Raw genomic sequence first — 14,345 nt, 5'->3', positions numbered from 1 at the left:
TATTAATAGCATTGTAACAAGTTCCATTTTCCTTAAAACATAAAACTGAATCCTCCTAAATGTAATATGTCTTAACATCTTTATCCTTAATACTTTTCATATTTGTGTCCCAGGGGACATTTACTAATTTCCACAATAAATAACAATACTAAGTGGGAAAAATGCATATACTGGATTTCAGTTAGCATGGTATTATAAAGTAAGAAAAGTGACTCAAATAATGTTAATGAATGAGTAGTCAATATTACTATGCTGTCATACTTCCTTTAACCTAACAAATAGTCCACCACACACTGAAGAGGACTTTCAAATAAATAGCCTAGATTAACAAAGAATTTCAGTTGAGTACACATGTGGTTCAAAAATATTAAACTTCAAGATATTTATAATACAACTCACCTATTCTTTCAGAAAATAGCAAAAAGGAAAAAGAAACATCACTCCTGATATCATTTCTCAGAGAACCTCCTTGTTAATACTTTAGCATGCATATTTCCATGTTTCTACCATTTGTCAGCAATATAGAAAAAAGACCAAACTGTATACTTTGTTTTTTTCCAAGCACTTTTTCTAACTATATGATTGTATACATACCTGAAATCTTATATATTAAACCTCTGATTCTATAACAAGATATATATATATATATGTACATATTTATATATTCCATGAATATGGTACTGAATTTCCCACCTTTATTATAACTTCCACTACCCTATTTCAGATACTCATAATCTTATTTTCTGATTTATCCCCACAGAGCACAAAACTCATTGCCAGCTTTGACAACTTGTACTTTGTTTCTGAACAAATCTTTTCCTGCTCAAAAACTGCTACTTATCCCAACCCAGATTAAGTACATATTCCACAAAATCTACATGTATTAGTTTCATCACCTATTTCTCCCCTATATATCTACAGCCAAACAATATTACCTACCATCCTAAATAGTTCAAACTTTGACTTCTTGATTTTGCTCATGCTGTTTCTATTAACTTAAATGCCCTCATCCAACAGGCCCACCTGTGGAAATACTGCCATTGTTCAAGACCCATGGCCAACATTACATTCTCAACGTAACTGGCTAGACTTCCCTTGGCCACAGGTGTTTCTCCTCTTCTTTGATCGTTCATACATTTATATGTTCATACATTTATATGTAGATTTATCTAAGTCTGCATTGTATTATTTATATGGTAATTTACTTATTATTTCCTGTATTATTTATATACTAAGTTTATTCTGCCTTTACATAAATGTATCAAAACAAGAAAGCCTCTTACCAATTTTTTGGTTGATATTTCTCAGTTTCTAATATACAGCAAGTGCACGATAGATACTTATGTAATTCAATTCATGGAAATTTTAAGAAGCCTGATTAAAAGCTATAATTTATGTCATCTATTGTACACCATTTAAAATCTAAGAAACTCTACTATGAACAAAAAGTGTAGGTAAAGCTGATCATTTAAAATGTGTTTTTCTTTCATTTTAAATGCAGTGACAGGATCAGCCCATAATCCCTAAAACCAATACCTACAACTGTGTACACTTTCAACTAAGTCAATCCAACTACAACGTATGTCTAAGTCATAGTATGATACTTTGGACTCCGTCAAAAAGAAAAGCCTCCCAGTAGAAAACTGTTTAACTCCTCCTTTCACACACAGAGCTCCTCTAGCTTTCAGTTAACATTACCTATAAATTCCCGGGTCAATATCACAAAAGATTTACTCTTACCACAGTGAGGAGACTGTAAAAGCATCTGATTCCAGGAGGCTGCATGATGGTGGAGACGCTGCCTGGGGCACCCCCTGTGGCGGAGATGGAGGAAGGGGGAGCTGGGAATGTTTAATGGCTTCCACAGGTGGAGACAAGGGTTAAACTAGAGAGATTTCAGGTGAGGTCATGTTAGGCTTTCTACTCTCAGCTGTGTCCCTGAGTTTAGAGATTCTTTTTTTTTTCTTTCATGAGAAAATAGACTCAAAACAAAACAAGTTCATCTGAGCTCAGGGAAAAGGAAGTAGATATAAGCTTCAACTTCTTAGGACGGTTATAGTTCTTTTGCAGAAGAGCTTAGATCAGTGGTTCTCAAAGGGTGGTTCCTGGGCCGGCAGCATGAGCATCACCTGACCATCTGTTAGAAATGCAACTTTAATCATCAAAACAGGTAGTGAGCTGGATTTCGACCACAGATCGTAGCTTGCCAACCTCCAGTCTAGATAACTAGTATTTATCAAATAAAAGAACATACAATCACCTGTATGTTATAGGAAAGTTATTATTACTCTTTTTGTGTAAGATGAACAGATTTTGTGGAAGAACTGATGCAAAGATAGGTTAATTATGTTCCTTAGGTCTTGGTGCAAAAATGCACTGCTTAGTCATGGGATATGCAATTTAAGTCTGATTTCCTAGCCTCTAAGCTGTACCCTAAAGTTTCTTTCCCAATGGAGAAGTGAAATAGGGTTCATAATGTTTTTGTTTTTTTTTTTTATAAATTTATTTATTTTTATTTATTTATTTTTGGCTGTGTTGGGTCTTCGTTTCTGTGCGAGGGCTTTCTCCAGTTGTGGCAAGCGGGGGCCACTCTTCATCGCGGTGCGCGGGCCTCTCACTGTCGCGGCCTCTCTTGTTGCGGAGCACAGGCTCCAGACGCGCAGGCTCAGTACTTGTGGCTCACAGGCCCAGCCGCTCCGCGGCATGTGGGATCCTCCCAGACCAGGGCTCGAACCCGTGCCCCTGCATTGGCAGGCAGACGCCCAACCACTGCGCCACCAGGGAAGCCCCATAATGTTTTAATAATTTTAAACATGTTAACAATTAAAAGTTTTCTGAAAAGAGTAAATATAAAATGGGCTGGTATGACATGTAAAGAGTTGGGAAGGCATCACTTCCATCCTCATAACAGGATAAAAGCTGAAAAAAACCTGAAAATCAACAATTTTTCTTTAATTTATCAGAGAATTGTGGTTATAGGGAAAACTGCTGCCCTGAAAACTGGAGACACAGGTGAACACAGAGAATCACAACTTATACAGGGAGCAGATGCCCAAAGCTGGAGACAGTATCAGTAGGAACCTTAAATGGACTGCCACACTTTCATGAGTTTTACCTCTAGAAATCTCACCAGGTTCTCGTTGTGAAAAGTGGAGAAAAGTCCCCTCATGCTTCTGGCAGGGGAAGGGGAGAAGTACCAGTTTTGAAATATGTCCAGAGCTTCTGTTCTTCTTAACAAATGTCTGTCCCTAAAGGAAACTATTTTATCAGAGCCTGGCCAGTTTGATTTTACCAGAGCCTAACTGACCAACGAGAAGAGAAGCACCCAACCCCAGCCCCCGTTAGCCTTCCTGCGTCACCCAAGGTGGGGAAGACAAAAAAGTGAGAAGCACGAGTGCAGATCACAGCCCAGGGGCATGGGTTCATTCAAAGAATGAAACCTATTTATGGAATTATAGATGCTTCCTCTCCCCCACACCTCACCATCACATTAATTGGGATCCTATATAATTACGAGGGGTTACAGCTGAAAGAACTGCAAGGCTCATTCCTATTTCAAGAGAGACTGTCATACTAAGTGAAGTAAGTCAGACAGAGAAAGACAACTATCATATGATATTGCTTATATGTAGAATCTGAAAAAAAGGCTACAAATGAACTTACCTACAAAACAGAAATAGAGTTACACATGTAGAAAATAAACTTATGGTTACCAGTGGGTAATGGGGGGGAGGGATAAATTGGAAGATTGGGATTGACACATGCACACTACAATATATAAAATGGGTAACTAATAAGGACCTACTGTATAGCACAGGGAACTCTACTCAATACTCTGTAATGGCCTATATGGGAAAAGAATCTAAAAAAGAGTGGATTTATATATTTGTGTAACAGATTCACTTTTCTGTACATCTGAAACTAACACAACATTGTAAATCAACTATACCCCAATAAAAATTTTAAAAAAGAGTATATCAACATTAAAAAAAAAAGAGTCTTTAGGGAAACCTAAAGACAACAGAAGAGACAAAAACAAGAACACTAGAGGACATTTAGCCTCTGACACCTACAGCAAACAGTAAATATAGCCTAACTCCTGGACAGATAAACCTCACACTAAAGGCCAATTTACCTCAATTCCTTTTACCTGATACATCATGCCTGGCTTTCAACAAAAAATGACAAGGCGTGCTAAAAGGCAAAAAACACAGTCTGAAGAAAAAAAAACAAGCATCAGAATCAGACTCAGTTGTGGCAGAGATATTGGAATTATCAGACTAGGGAGGTAAAATAACTATAATTAATATGGCAAGGCCTCTAATGGAAAAAGTGAACAACATGCAAGAATGCATAGATAATGTAAGCAGAGAGATGAAACTCTAGGCAAAAGGAAATGCTAGAAATAAAAAACAGTGTAACAAATAAATATAAAATCTCCAAGAAATAATGATACATAAGAAAAGTCAATATAACATGTAGTGAAAGAAATAAAAACCAAAAGAATATTTTTTCTCAGAATAGTTAAATAATATTTGGAGACACCAATTCCTTGTGAGAATGTGGAGAAATAAACATGCACTTTTCTGCACTATTAGCAGAAGTTCAAAATCTTGAAATACAGAACAATTAGGCATTATCTATCAAAATTAAAAATGTTTATTTTATGTATCTTTTAACCCAGTAACCCATTTTCTCAGAATTTATTTTTCAGATATATCCCCCCAAACATGCACTTGATATAATAAAAGTACTGTATATTCATAATAGTCTAAGCTAGCAAGTAAGGCAGGGTTGCAGGATGATGAAAGTCACTAGGGTTGCCATTTTCCACTCAGGGAACTAGAAAATTTGGAAATACGGAGCCCAGAACTAATAGTTGAAACTTCATAACCCTATTAGCCCTCAATGAGAGGAAAAGCTCTGATTTGTAGTGTTTGCCAATATGTTTGATGTGAGCACTCCCACCATGGCCAATTCTAAGCTACTGAAGTCACTGAACACAGAGTTGGGAAAAATGCACACATCTGGCTCTCACAAGCCCAACTTAGCTGCTCCAGCACACCACCACCTATAACACCCTCTCGGGCAAGCAGGAGCACCTGAGCCCGGGTTGAGGTCAGGTTCTCAGGAGCTGGGCTTTGGAAAAGGAGGGGTTTGGCCTGAGATGAGAGATTAAAAAAGAAAAAAAGAAAACTAAAACACTAACAGTGGAGTATAGATAGTGGAAACAAAGGAAGAAGAGAAAAATTTTCAATGCAAAGAGACAAGAGAAAAATCTTTCCTACACATATGTTGCCCAATTGAGCTCAGTGAGACAGAATGAAAGTATTAGAAAGTGAATCCAGAAAGACACTCAAGAAAAGCTTAGTGCATAATGGAAAATATCTTTTATATGACACTGGGGACTTTACCTAATGGCAAGATGGTAGCTACTAAGAGGCTAATTTGGTGACCAAAGAGGAAATGTGCTGGGTAGAAAGAACAAAAATAAAAGTGTGTAGATGAGGTCCCCCTTCACTCTCACACTTGCATGATGGTTGGGCACTATAAGTTGGTTGGCAGCAATGTGGTGAGAGCTATAGGGAGGAAATTATCCATCTCCCTGTTAAAGTCAGAGATACGTACTTCCCTCTCATATATATATAATTATTTCTGAAACAAAATATGTGGATAGTAGAGATTTGCTTATCTCCCACTAGTATTATTTTCTAATCTCACAGAAGTAATTTACACAAAAATATATTACGTTCCTGCGATGTTCCATACATACTAGGAAAAATTCAGAAAACCATCATTACATAGAAGGAATTAGTTCAAAATTCAGGCATATTATAAGTTGTAAAAATTATTAAAATTTCTCAGGTGCTGGACTGGCTTGATACCTTTTGGGAGAGAGTTTACACCAGAGAAGGAAGCTCTTTGATTCTTATGTCCACGAAAATATATCTTTCGACTACAAGAAGGCACCTTGTTTCAGCTTCTTTAGCTAAGTTCTTTCAGATCTGATGATCTTTGTGATAGACTGCTATAGTGGAAATAACATCAAACCATTCCCTTGAGCTGAATTGATAGACAAAGTAGAATGATTTTTCTCAGAGAGTTGGTGGAGGATATATTATTTCACCTCCCCTTACTCTTGATAGCTATTTTAAAGAAAGATTGCTCCATTTTAATGTTCAGCAGTCTGAAGAGATTTCATGGTCAGGGAATAACAATTTTCTTGACAAAATTTAGCCCCTCAGTACCTTTCGGCTCTATGCCAACATGTACACATTCAGATATATCTTATTAGAAAATTGTTTTAATGTATCTTCAATAAAAGAGAAAAGAATGTAGCTTGTGAATAGAGCAGAAAAGCTTAGCTCATTTCATAGTTTTTGTAAGATTGCTCCTGCCTGACTGATTTACCTAAGAACTTTATCAAGGGCAGCTGGAACTGTCACCTGATTTATATCAATGGAAACTGTCAACACCTTGACCTTGGACTTCTAGTCTCTAGAATGGCAGGACAAGCCATTTCTCTGGTTTAAGCCAGACAGTTTGTGGTACTTTGTTACAGCAGCCCTTGTAAACTAATACAACTAAGGGTGCAATCTGTACTTTTGCTTAACTCTAAGTCTTGTTTTCTTCCTATGCACAATGAATATGTTGAATCTATTGATCATTGAGTTCCTCTCCAGCCCTTTCTTTTTTTTTTTTATACAAATATTTTCTATTCTTTGACTTGCCTATTCATTCTTGTTTTCTATGACTTTTTAAATTCTCTTAAAGGTGCCTTTCATTAAACAGAAATTCATGAGCAATAAGGTTTTTTTTTGTTTTTTTTTTAACATCTTTATTGGAGTATAATTGCTTTACAATGGTGTGTTAGTTTCTGCTTTATAACAAAGTGAATCAGTTATACATATACATATGTTCCCATATCTCTTCCCTCTTGCATCTGCCTCCCTCCCACCCTCCCTATCCCACCCCTCTAGGTGGTCACAAAGCACAGAGCTGATCTCCCTGTGCTATGCGGCTGCTTCCCACTAGCTATCTATTTTACGTTTGGTAGTGTATATATGTCCATGCCACCCTTTCTTTATATAATCAGATAACCCTCTGCTGTCTCTTTCTTTCCCATAGAAAGGTGAACTAGCTTATCATCTTTGCTAGCTTTCCTTCCAGTTTCTTCACCAGAATCTCATTCATTTATGTTCAAGCAGTATAAGAAAACCATGGTTATCAGGGATGGTGTCCTTTACGTATGTTGCCCTAATCCTTTAATTAACACCGACAGAAGAAATAAACTTCTAAACACATTGAATGTGCAGTCAGGTGTTACTATGTTTTAAGCTTCCTATCAAGACTTATTCCAGTCACCTCAGGTGAGGGATGCCCCATTCTGATACATATCATATCATGGTGCTTGTTTTACTGTCTGGGGAATAATTCTCATGGAGGCACTGCTGGAAAACCAGTCCTTTCATAGAGTAAAAATACACACTTACTCTATTGCTGTAGGAAATAACACAGGAAGAGAATTCTAGATACATCTTTTCTACTACAGGAGTTCTTAATTAATTCAAACATCAGAATCCATGGCTCAAAATAAGAACAGGGAAGGAAAGGGAACAGAATAATGGCAGAGGTTGGCAACATCAACGGCAACATCAACAGCAACATGGAGTGGACTGAGTGTGTAAAATCTTTGTGAAAGGAAAATAGACTATTTAACAACAGGAGGAGGAGGGGAAGAGAAAATATTGCTTATAAGGTCATATGGACAAGATAGGATAATCAAATGCCTGAGGTAAACAAGTATGGTAAAAAAAGAAGTTATGAAGGAAAAGAATAGAGTCTACAAGATGCTGCTGAAAATATCACCATGGTTTAATAGGAACAGGTATGAAAATAGGTCAGTGAGGAGGAATCTTTGAGATTCCTAAATTAGAAACAAATAAAAATAAAGGTGAGAATATAAAATAAAATGAAACACTGACTTAGTCATTCCTCACTAGAGAAAATTTGATTTACTCATGATAGCACATTTATTCTCAAATAAATCTCTTTTCTTACTAAGTTGAACTTTAATGACCTGAAAATATATTAGTACCATCAAAAATGTTTGAATCTACACAGCATACATGGGACCCTTTGGGCACTGTTACTGAGGTTTTATTACATGTCCTATGGGGGGGAAAGAGGAGGTTTCTTTCCTCTTCTGGCATTTGAAACTGTAATTTTCATCTGGTTTCTATGCTTTTCACTAAAATTCCTTTCTTAGTAAAATTCAGACTTTTTATTTGGCCTGTAGCTCTATATGCTATTACAGAGTTCTATAGAAAAGACATCTTTTTTTTTTTTTTTAAGGATATATAAATGATACAGTTCACCGAATAGTCCTGGTTCTGCCCCCATCTGGGTATTATGTAGGGTTTCAATTACCAGTCCCCTTGAAATTAAGTATTGTCAATATATTTGCTTTAGCCAATGCCATATGCTGGTCACATGGAGTTAGAAGTGTTAAGAGCAAAAGGAAAATCCACCCTGTCTTCTTTCCTTGCCGCGGTCATCATGAAAGGATGTGCTAAAACGAAAACTCCAGCCTGGGTTCCTGAGTGAGTACACTGAGCAGAACAGCCCCACCTCCTGCCTCCACCCAGTGATCTGTGATGCACAGGCAGCATGAACAAATTATAAATATTTGTTGACTTAAGACACTGAAATTGTAGGATAGTCTGTTACTTCAGCATAACATATCTTATATTGATAGGTAGGATGGTTATAACACCTTTTATTTTATCTTAAAATACCTGAAAACATAACTTATTCTTCAAGAGTTAAGAACAGCAATTTCTACACAAAAGCAATTAATAGTGACTTCCCTTTTAACACCTCACTAAAGCAAAAGCAAAAACCAAAACCAAAGTAAAACTTACCTATCTACATGAATTTGTCTATTTTCTCTAGGCAAGTGTTATATTATTTTAGAATCAAAATCCGTGGATTTTAAAGTATTCTGAGATATTCAAAGAAATTTAATTTTTTATTGCACAAATTTATAATTCTCTCTCTCCTCTCTCTCTCAAAATAACAACCCATTTTCTAGAATAAAGTTAGGATTACTTTTACCCCTATATAAATAGATTCACAGACCCATTAGAATTTAATAACCTAATGGAATCCCTACAGTATACTCAGTAGCAGTGTAAGCTGTCATCCTTACATGTTGACTTATATCCTCCCACCATTCCAAAACAGATTTGTACTAACATATGCAGTGGGCATAAAGCCAATCTGCCTAACAGCTAAAATCAGTACAATGTCACATTTGAGTAAAAAACCTGTTAAACACTCAAATCCATTGTAAAGTATTTTAAATCTTTTCTGAATTATGTCAAAAAAGTGATAAAGGAAAATCACATTAATGAAACACAGCTACTCTAATGCTATCTTCCCATTGGCTGTTACCACCTCCTGTGGCAAAATGGCTATTTCTTAGTCTTGCAAATCATTCCTCTTTACTCTCTCTTAAAATTGAGCCCATTTCTATATTTCTTTACCCCTTTCTTTTAACTGCCCTTACCAGATCTTTTTTTGATTAAATTAGTGAATTATCATTTTGGAGCTTCTTTTAATACTTTTCTCTATCTCTTACCTACAACAACACAAATAACGGCCCAAAACTTGATCAGACAGAATACAGTAATACAATGAGAAAATGTTTATGGCTATTAAAGTATGCAAGCAAATATTGATTGTAAGCAACATAAATTTACTCAGAAAATATAACATTAGCCTAGAATACAAATTGAAATGCTTTTCACTTTATTCCTAGATTTTAGATAATAAATTATGTACCGAATGCTCTATTTATTTGCTCTAAATTTTTCTCTTCTATGTGAACATGTTTATTTAATACCTTCCTACCACCAGTGTGGGTCTTGAAAATGGGGAAATTTGTCAGGATTCTAAACTGTTTGGTGAGGCCCCAAACCAAATTTATATTTCCACCATTATTACTTTTTCCCCCTAGATTTATTATTTTGTTTACTTCCTATGATATTTAGTTTATAACATAAAAAGATAGTAGAAAAATAATTTTAACTGCATTTCATTTCTAATAACTAAGTTTTGGAATGTTAAAGCACAATATTAACAGATGATTGCAAGCTCTATAAGTTGAAGTGAGATCACTCTTGAGAAATTTAACATGAACACTATAAGTTCATCCTTTTAAGATTTCTAGCTAGTGAGCAATTGGCATTTGTATTTTCTTCTCTTAGATATTCTGAGAAGCAACCACATGGCAGCATTTCATATTTCACAAACTAAATGACAGTCCAGAAGTAGTTCCCCATAATGGAGGTGCTTTGGGGAGTTGAGAACTATTAGGTGACTTATCAGCTTCAAATAATTCAGCCACTAGAGATGAAGGGTAATAACTCTTGTTGAAAACACAGGTTGAAAGGAGTATTTTCATGAGAAAATTTTCAGAAACTCTCTGCATAACATATAGTGAAATACTGTGACAGGTTTATACTATGCAGTTCTACATAATGGCTTATGGAAAACCAAATCAACAAGAAACAGCTACAGAAAAAAAAAAAAAAAAAGAATGTGCAGGATGGATAGTAATTTGGTGACTGAAGTTAACAGACTGGCTTTTAGGGACATTAAATGCTTCTTTCATGACCCCCAGAATCAAATGAAGTAGAATAAATCATATCTTAAAGAGAAATCTGATTCTGCTATGTGCTAATTATCACCAAAATTGGATAATCACTTTGTGGAAGAGTGTTAATTCTTTCTGGCGAGTAGAATGTCAGGTACTGAGTCTGGTTTAATTAATAATCTAGTAATTAGAATACTTTATTATAAGAGGAAGGGCTAATTTACCATTGTTCAAAGTTAATTTCTAATTCTACAATAGACAGCTCAAAATGGCATTTCTTTTTAAATAGCTAATGTTCTACAAACAATGGTACTCAATAAATATGTTTGACTGTTTAATTTACTTTTTGTTTTTATAAGCATATGATTGGTCCTTTGCAAAGAGACGGCACTGGTGGGAATATCTTCCAGAGCTTTTCCTATCAGTCTTATAGTGTCCTTGTATAGACAAATGATAATTTATGGAGTGGAATAATATAAATAACTGAGTAAAGTATGAGTTTGGAAAGAATGATATCTACCTTTGAGTGGGAAAATGTAAGAGATAATTTTGTTGGCAGTTCTGAGGGAGACTACAGGAGAGCTTAGCAAAAGAGTCTTAGTGATAGGATGGCCACAAAAACTATTTTTTCCTTCTTTTGATTGTATTTCTGGTAATTTCATGTGGCTTTAGGCAACTCCATGTTTCTCTTTCCCTCAGACTTTTTCTTTCTTCCACTCTCAATAAAAGACAAAAAGTGAAACACAAACAGTCATAATCCTGGTATTTGCAAAGTTCTGAAGTATAGAGGAGAGCCTGGTTTCCTGCAACAATCCACACAGCACATTAAGTGCAACTATTGGCACATTCAGGTGGTACTTAGCAGACCAGTGATTTGTAGCTTGGGAGGCTGTTTTAATGGGAATTGAATTGTAAATGCAACTACCATGAAATGGTTTGCATTGTAACGCTGATGAAAATGTGTTTGTTAAGTGATTCCCTAAATTACTTTATGGAGTATAAAACATCTGCATTAGCTAGATTCTATTTGGCTGAAAAATAAACATTTCTAAACCACAGTTTTCATGTCTGATGACGATAATGTACTGGAAAACTGGAAATTGCATAACAATCTAAATATGTTTTCTCTTAAAAAGCAACTACTACTGTTAGTATGTGACATATGAGATTGTACTGCTTAAATGGTAAATTCTTCCAGAAGGTGTATAAATGTCATGGTATGCATTCTCACTTATAAAACCAAATGATAAACAGCACTCTGAGAAATGCTGGGTTATGAGAAGGTCAATTGTGATATAATAAAATACACTTTTACAAGATCATGAAGGAAACAACAGTGAAATATCATTCCTTGATTTCCTCAAAAAGTGAAGGAAAAATTCAATAACATGACTTCTGCTCAGTAATTTTACATTGCTTGTCCCACAGACATTAAATTTAGAGTAATGCACAGCAAATGTCTGATTCAAGAGTCCATGGATAGTATATTAATTAAGGTGTTTGAGAAACAACAGAAATTTCAACCAGGTGTTTCTTACCAAAGGAAATTAAAGGAACACAATGTGTACTGTAATCAAACTTAATGGAGATTAGGCTTACAGAGGTGTACAAATATATTAGTATAAAATATCTATGCAAACAACATCTCATGAAATAACTGCACACATTTATGTAAATTACCATCCACAGTAATCTGTTGGAAGGAAATGTGACTTTGTATGGCACCAATCATAGACTGTCTCTCTTTAATCAAGCCCACTCCTACTCATATGCCTCACAAGTTCCTCCTTCAGTTTAAGCAGCAAAATTATTTTGATATTTAGTAAATCATAAAACTTTTATATTTGTATAACCATTAGAATAATATTTTGGCATTTTTTTCTTTTAGTAGATGCAAGCAATGTTAATTCAAATGTTTATTGCTTATACGTAAGCAGCATCACAAACAAAAGTAGAGGAACAGAAGCAATGTATTGCCATTAGATTTACAGTCAAGGATATATCCTTGACTCATTATGCAAAGACATTAGTGATCATTTGATTAAAATACATGAATATTTTTGAGAGAAAAATACCTATGTACATCTTATGTCAGAATAGACTCAAAATTCATGCAAGTTCTTCAATGAAAAAAGGTATTTATTCTAATGCATTAATAATGGTTTGATATGGATTTCAATGTTTCATATAATTCTCAGTGGCATAGTTGAATGACTTAATGTAATTCAACATATAAAACAGTAAATGAATCTATCTTAGAAAAGTTATTATATTGCTGGATTAGAAAGTATGCTTTCTTTTCTACTAACCAAGATATTTGACTCCTTGTAATTAATATTGCTCATCTACTTGCCTAATTCTTTACATATCACCTGACAGAATAATACCTAACCAATGTCTGTAGTTGACACAATATTTACCTCATTTGTTTCTTGATTTCTTAATCTCCTCTTAATTCTCAGTCACCTCACTGTCAGTCAAGCCAAAGTATTTCCTTCATAAATAAAGGTATCCATGGACATATATACACTACCAAACGTAAAATAGATAGCTAGTGGGAAGCAGCCGCATAGCACAGGGAGATCAGCTCGGTGCTTTGTGACCACCTAGAGGGGTGGGATAGGGAGGGTGGGAGACGCAAGAGGGAAGAGATATGAGGACATATGTATATGTATAACTGATTCACTTTGTTATAAAGCAGAAACTAGCACACCATTGTAAAGCAATTATACTCCAATAAAGATGTTTAAGAAAAAGATATGTAAGAAATGCTACAAAAAAAAAAAAAAGGTATCTTGCCACTTACAGCATATAAATGATTTTAAAGTTTCAGTCTTAAAATATCTCTGGAACTGTAGTGAGGGACAATAGGGATTAAAAAGCACAGATCTGGAAGATGTTTGTGAAGAGTAGGTTGGGGCAAAAGATCTCGTCACCAGGTAGTAGACAGATTAAGGTTCCTGAGAAATATTCAAAGATAACAGGTGTATAATTATAGAAAACAGCCACGTTCATAACTGTTAAGGAATTTCCTTCAACATATTCATTTTTTTTCCATTAAGTACTCAGTAAATGACAAAAAACTAGGCCTTATACAGTTTAAAACATTTATTCAAAGGAAACTGATGCTAAGAGAGATAAATAATCTGTTCATGGTCACATAGTTAATGAATGGATAAACCAGATTAAGTATTTTGACTTGCGGTATTTTTGTAATGTAAACAACATGATATATGCATATCATCTACTAAAATATACTAAGATGACATTAGTGAGATTTCAGTTAAACCCATTTTACAAGGATATCAAATTGATAACTAATTTCTTTAGATACAAATGGGGATATATATCAAAGGCCTTAAATATCTTCTTTCCCTTTTGAACCATTTTTCCAGTTCTTGACATTTCTCACAAAATATTTCATAGATGTGCAAAAAGATATATGTACATGGGTGCACATTCCAATAATTGTTGTCTATACAGTGATCTGTAGAGCACAACTTACTTCTAGAAATTGTTATGGTCATTCACATCCACATAAATTCTGTGGGTCTGCTTATTATTACAGAATGCCAGTCCCTGGGCTAGAGGTTGTTAACTGACTGAAGCCAGATCAATTAAAACCCTTCACTTGTACACTTTGAATTAGAACTGAATAAAAGGAGTTGAGGGGGGTGTGTGTGTG

At 35.1% G+C, this 14,345-nt stretch overlaps 1 long non-coding RNA gene across 1 annotated transcript; it reads left to right on the top strand.

Annotated features, from left to right (window-relative positions):
- The first annotated feature begins 641 nt into the window (after positions 1-641).
- On the top strand, positions 642-13,416 carry LOC309622587. The gene is made up of 2 exons (XR_014241004.1): positions 642-2,468; positions 2,787-13,416. It is a non-coding gene; the product is annotated as an uncharacterized lncRNA (long non-coding RNA).
- The last annotated feature ends 929 nt before the right edge of the window (positions 13,417-14,345 follow it).

Source organism: Balaenoptera borealis (assembly GCF_965194805.1).
Source record: "Balaenoptera borealis genome assembly, chromosome: 2".
Lineage (NCBI taxonomy): Eukaryota > Metazoa > Chordata > Mammalia > Artiodactyla > Balaenopteridae > Balaenoptera > Balaenoptera borealis.
The sequence above is the reverse complement of the archived record's forward strand: the minus strand, read 5'-3'. Positions and strand labels throughout refer to the sequence as shown.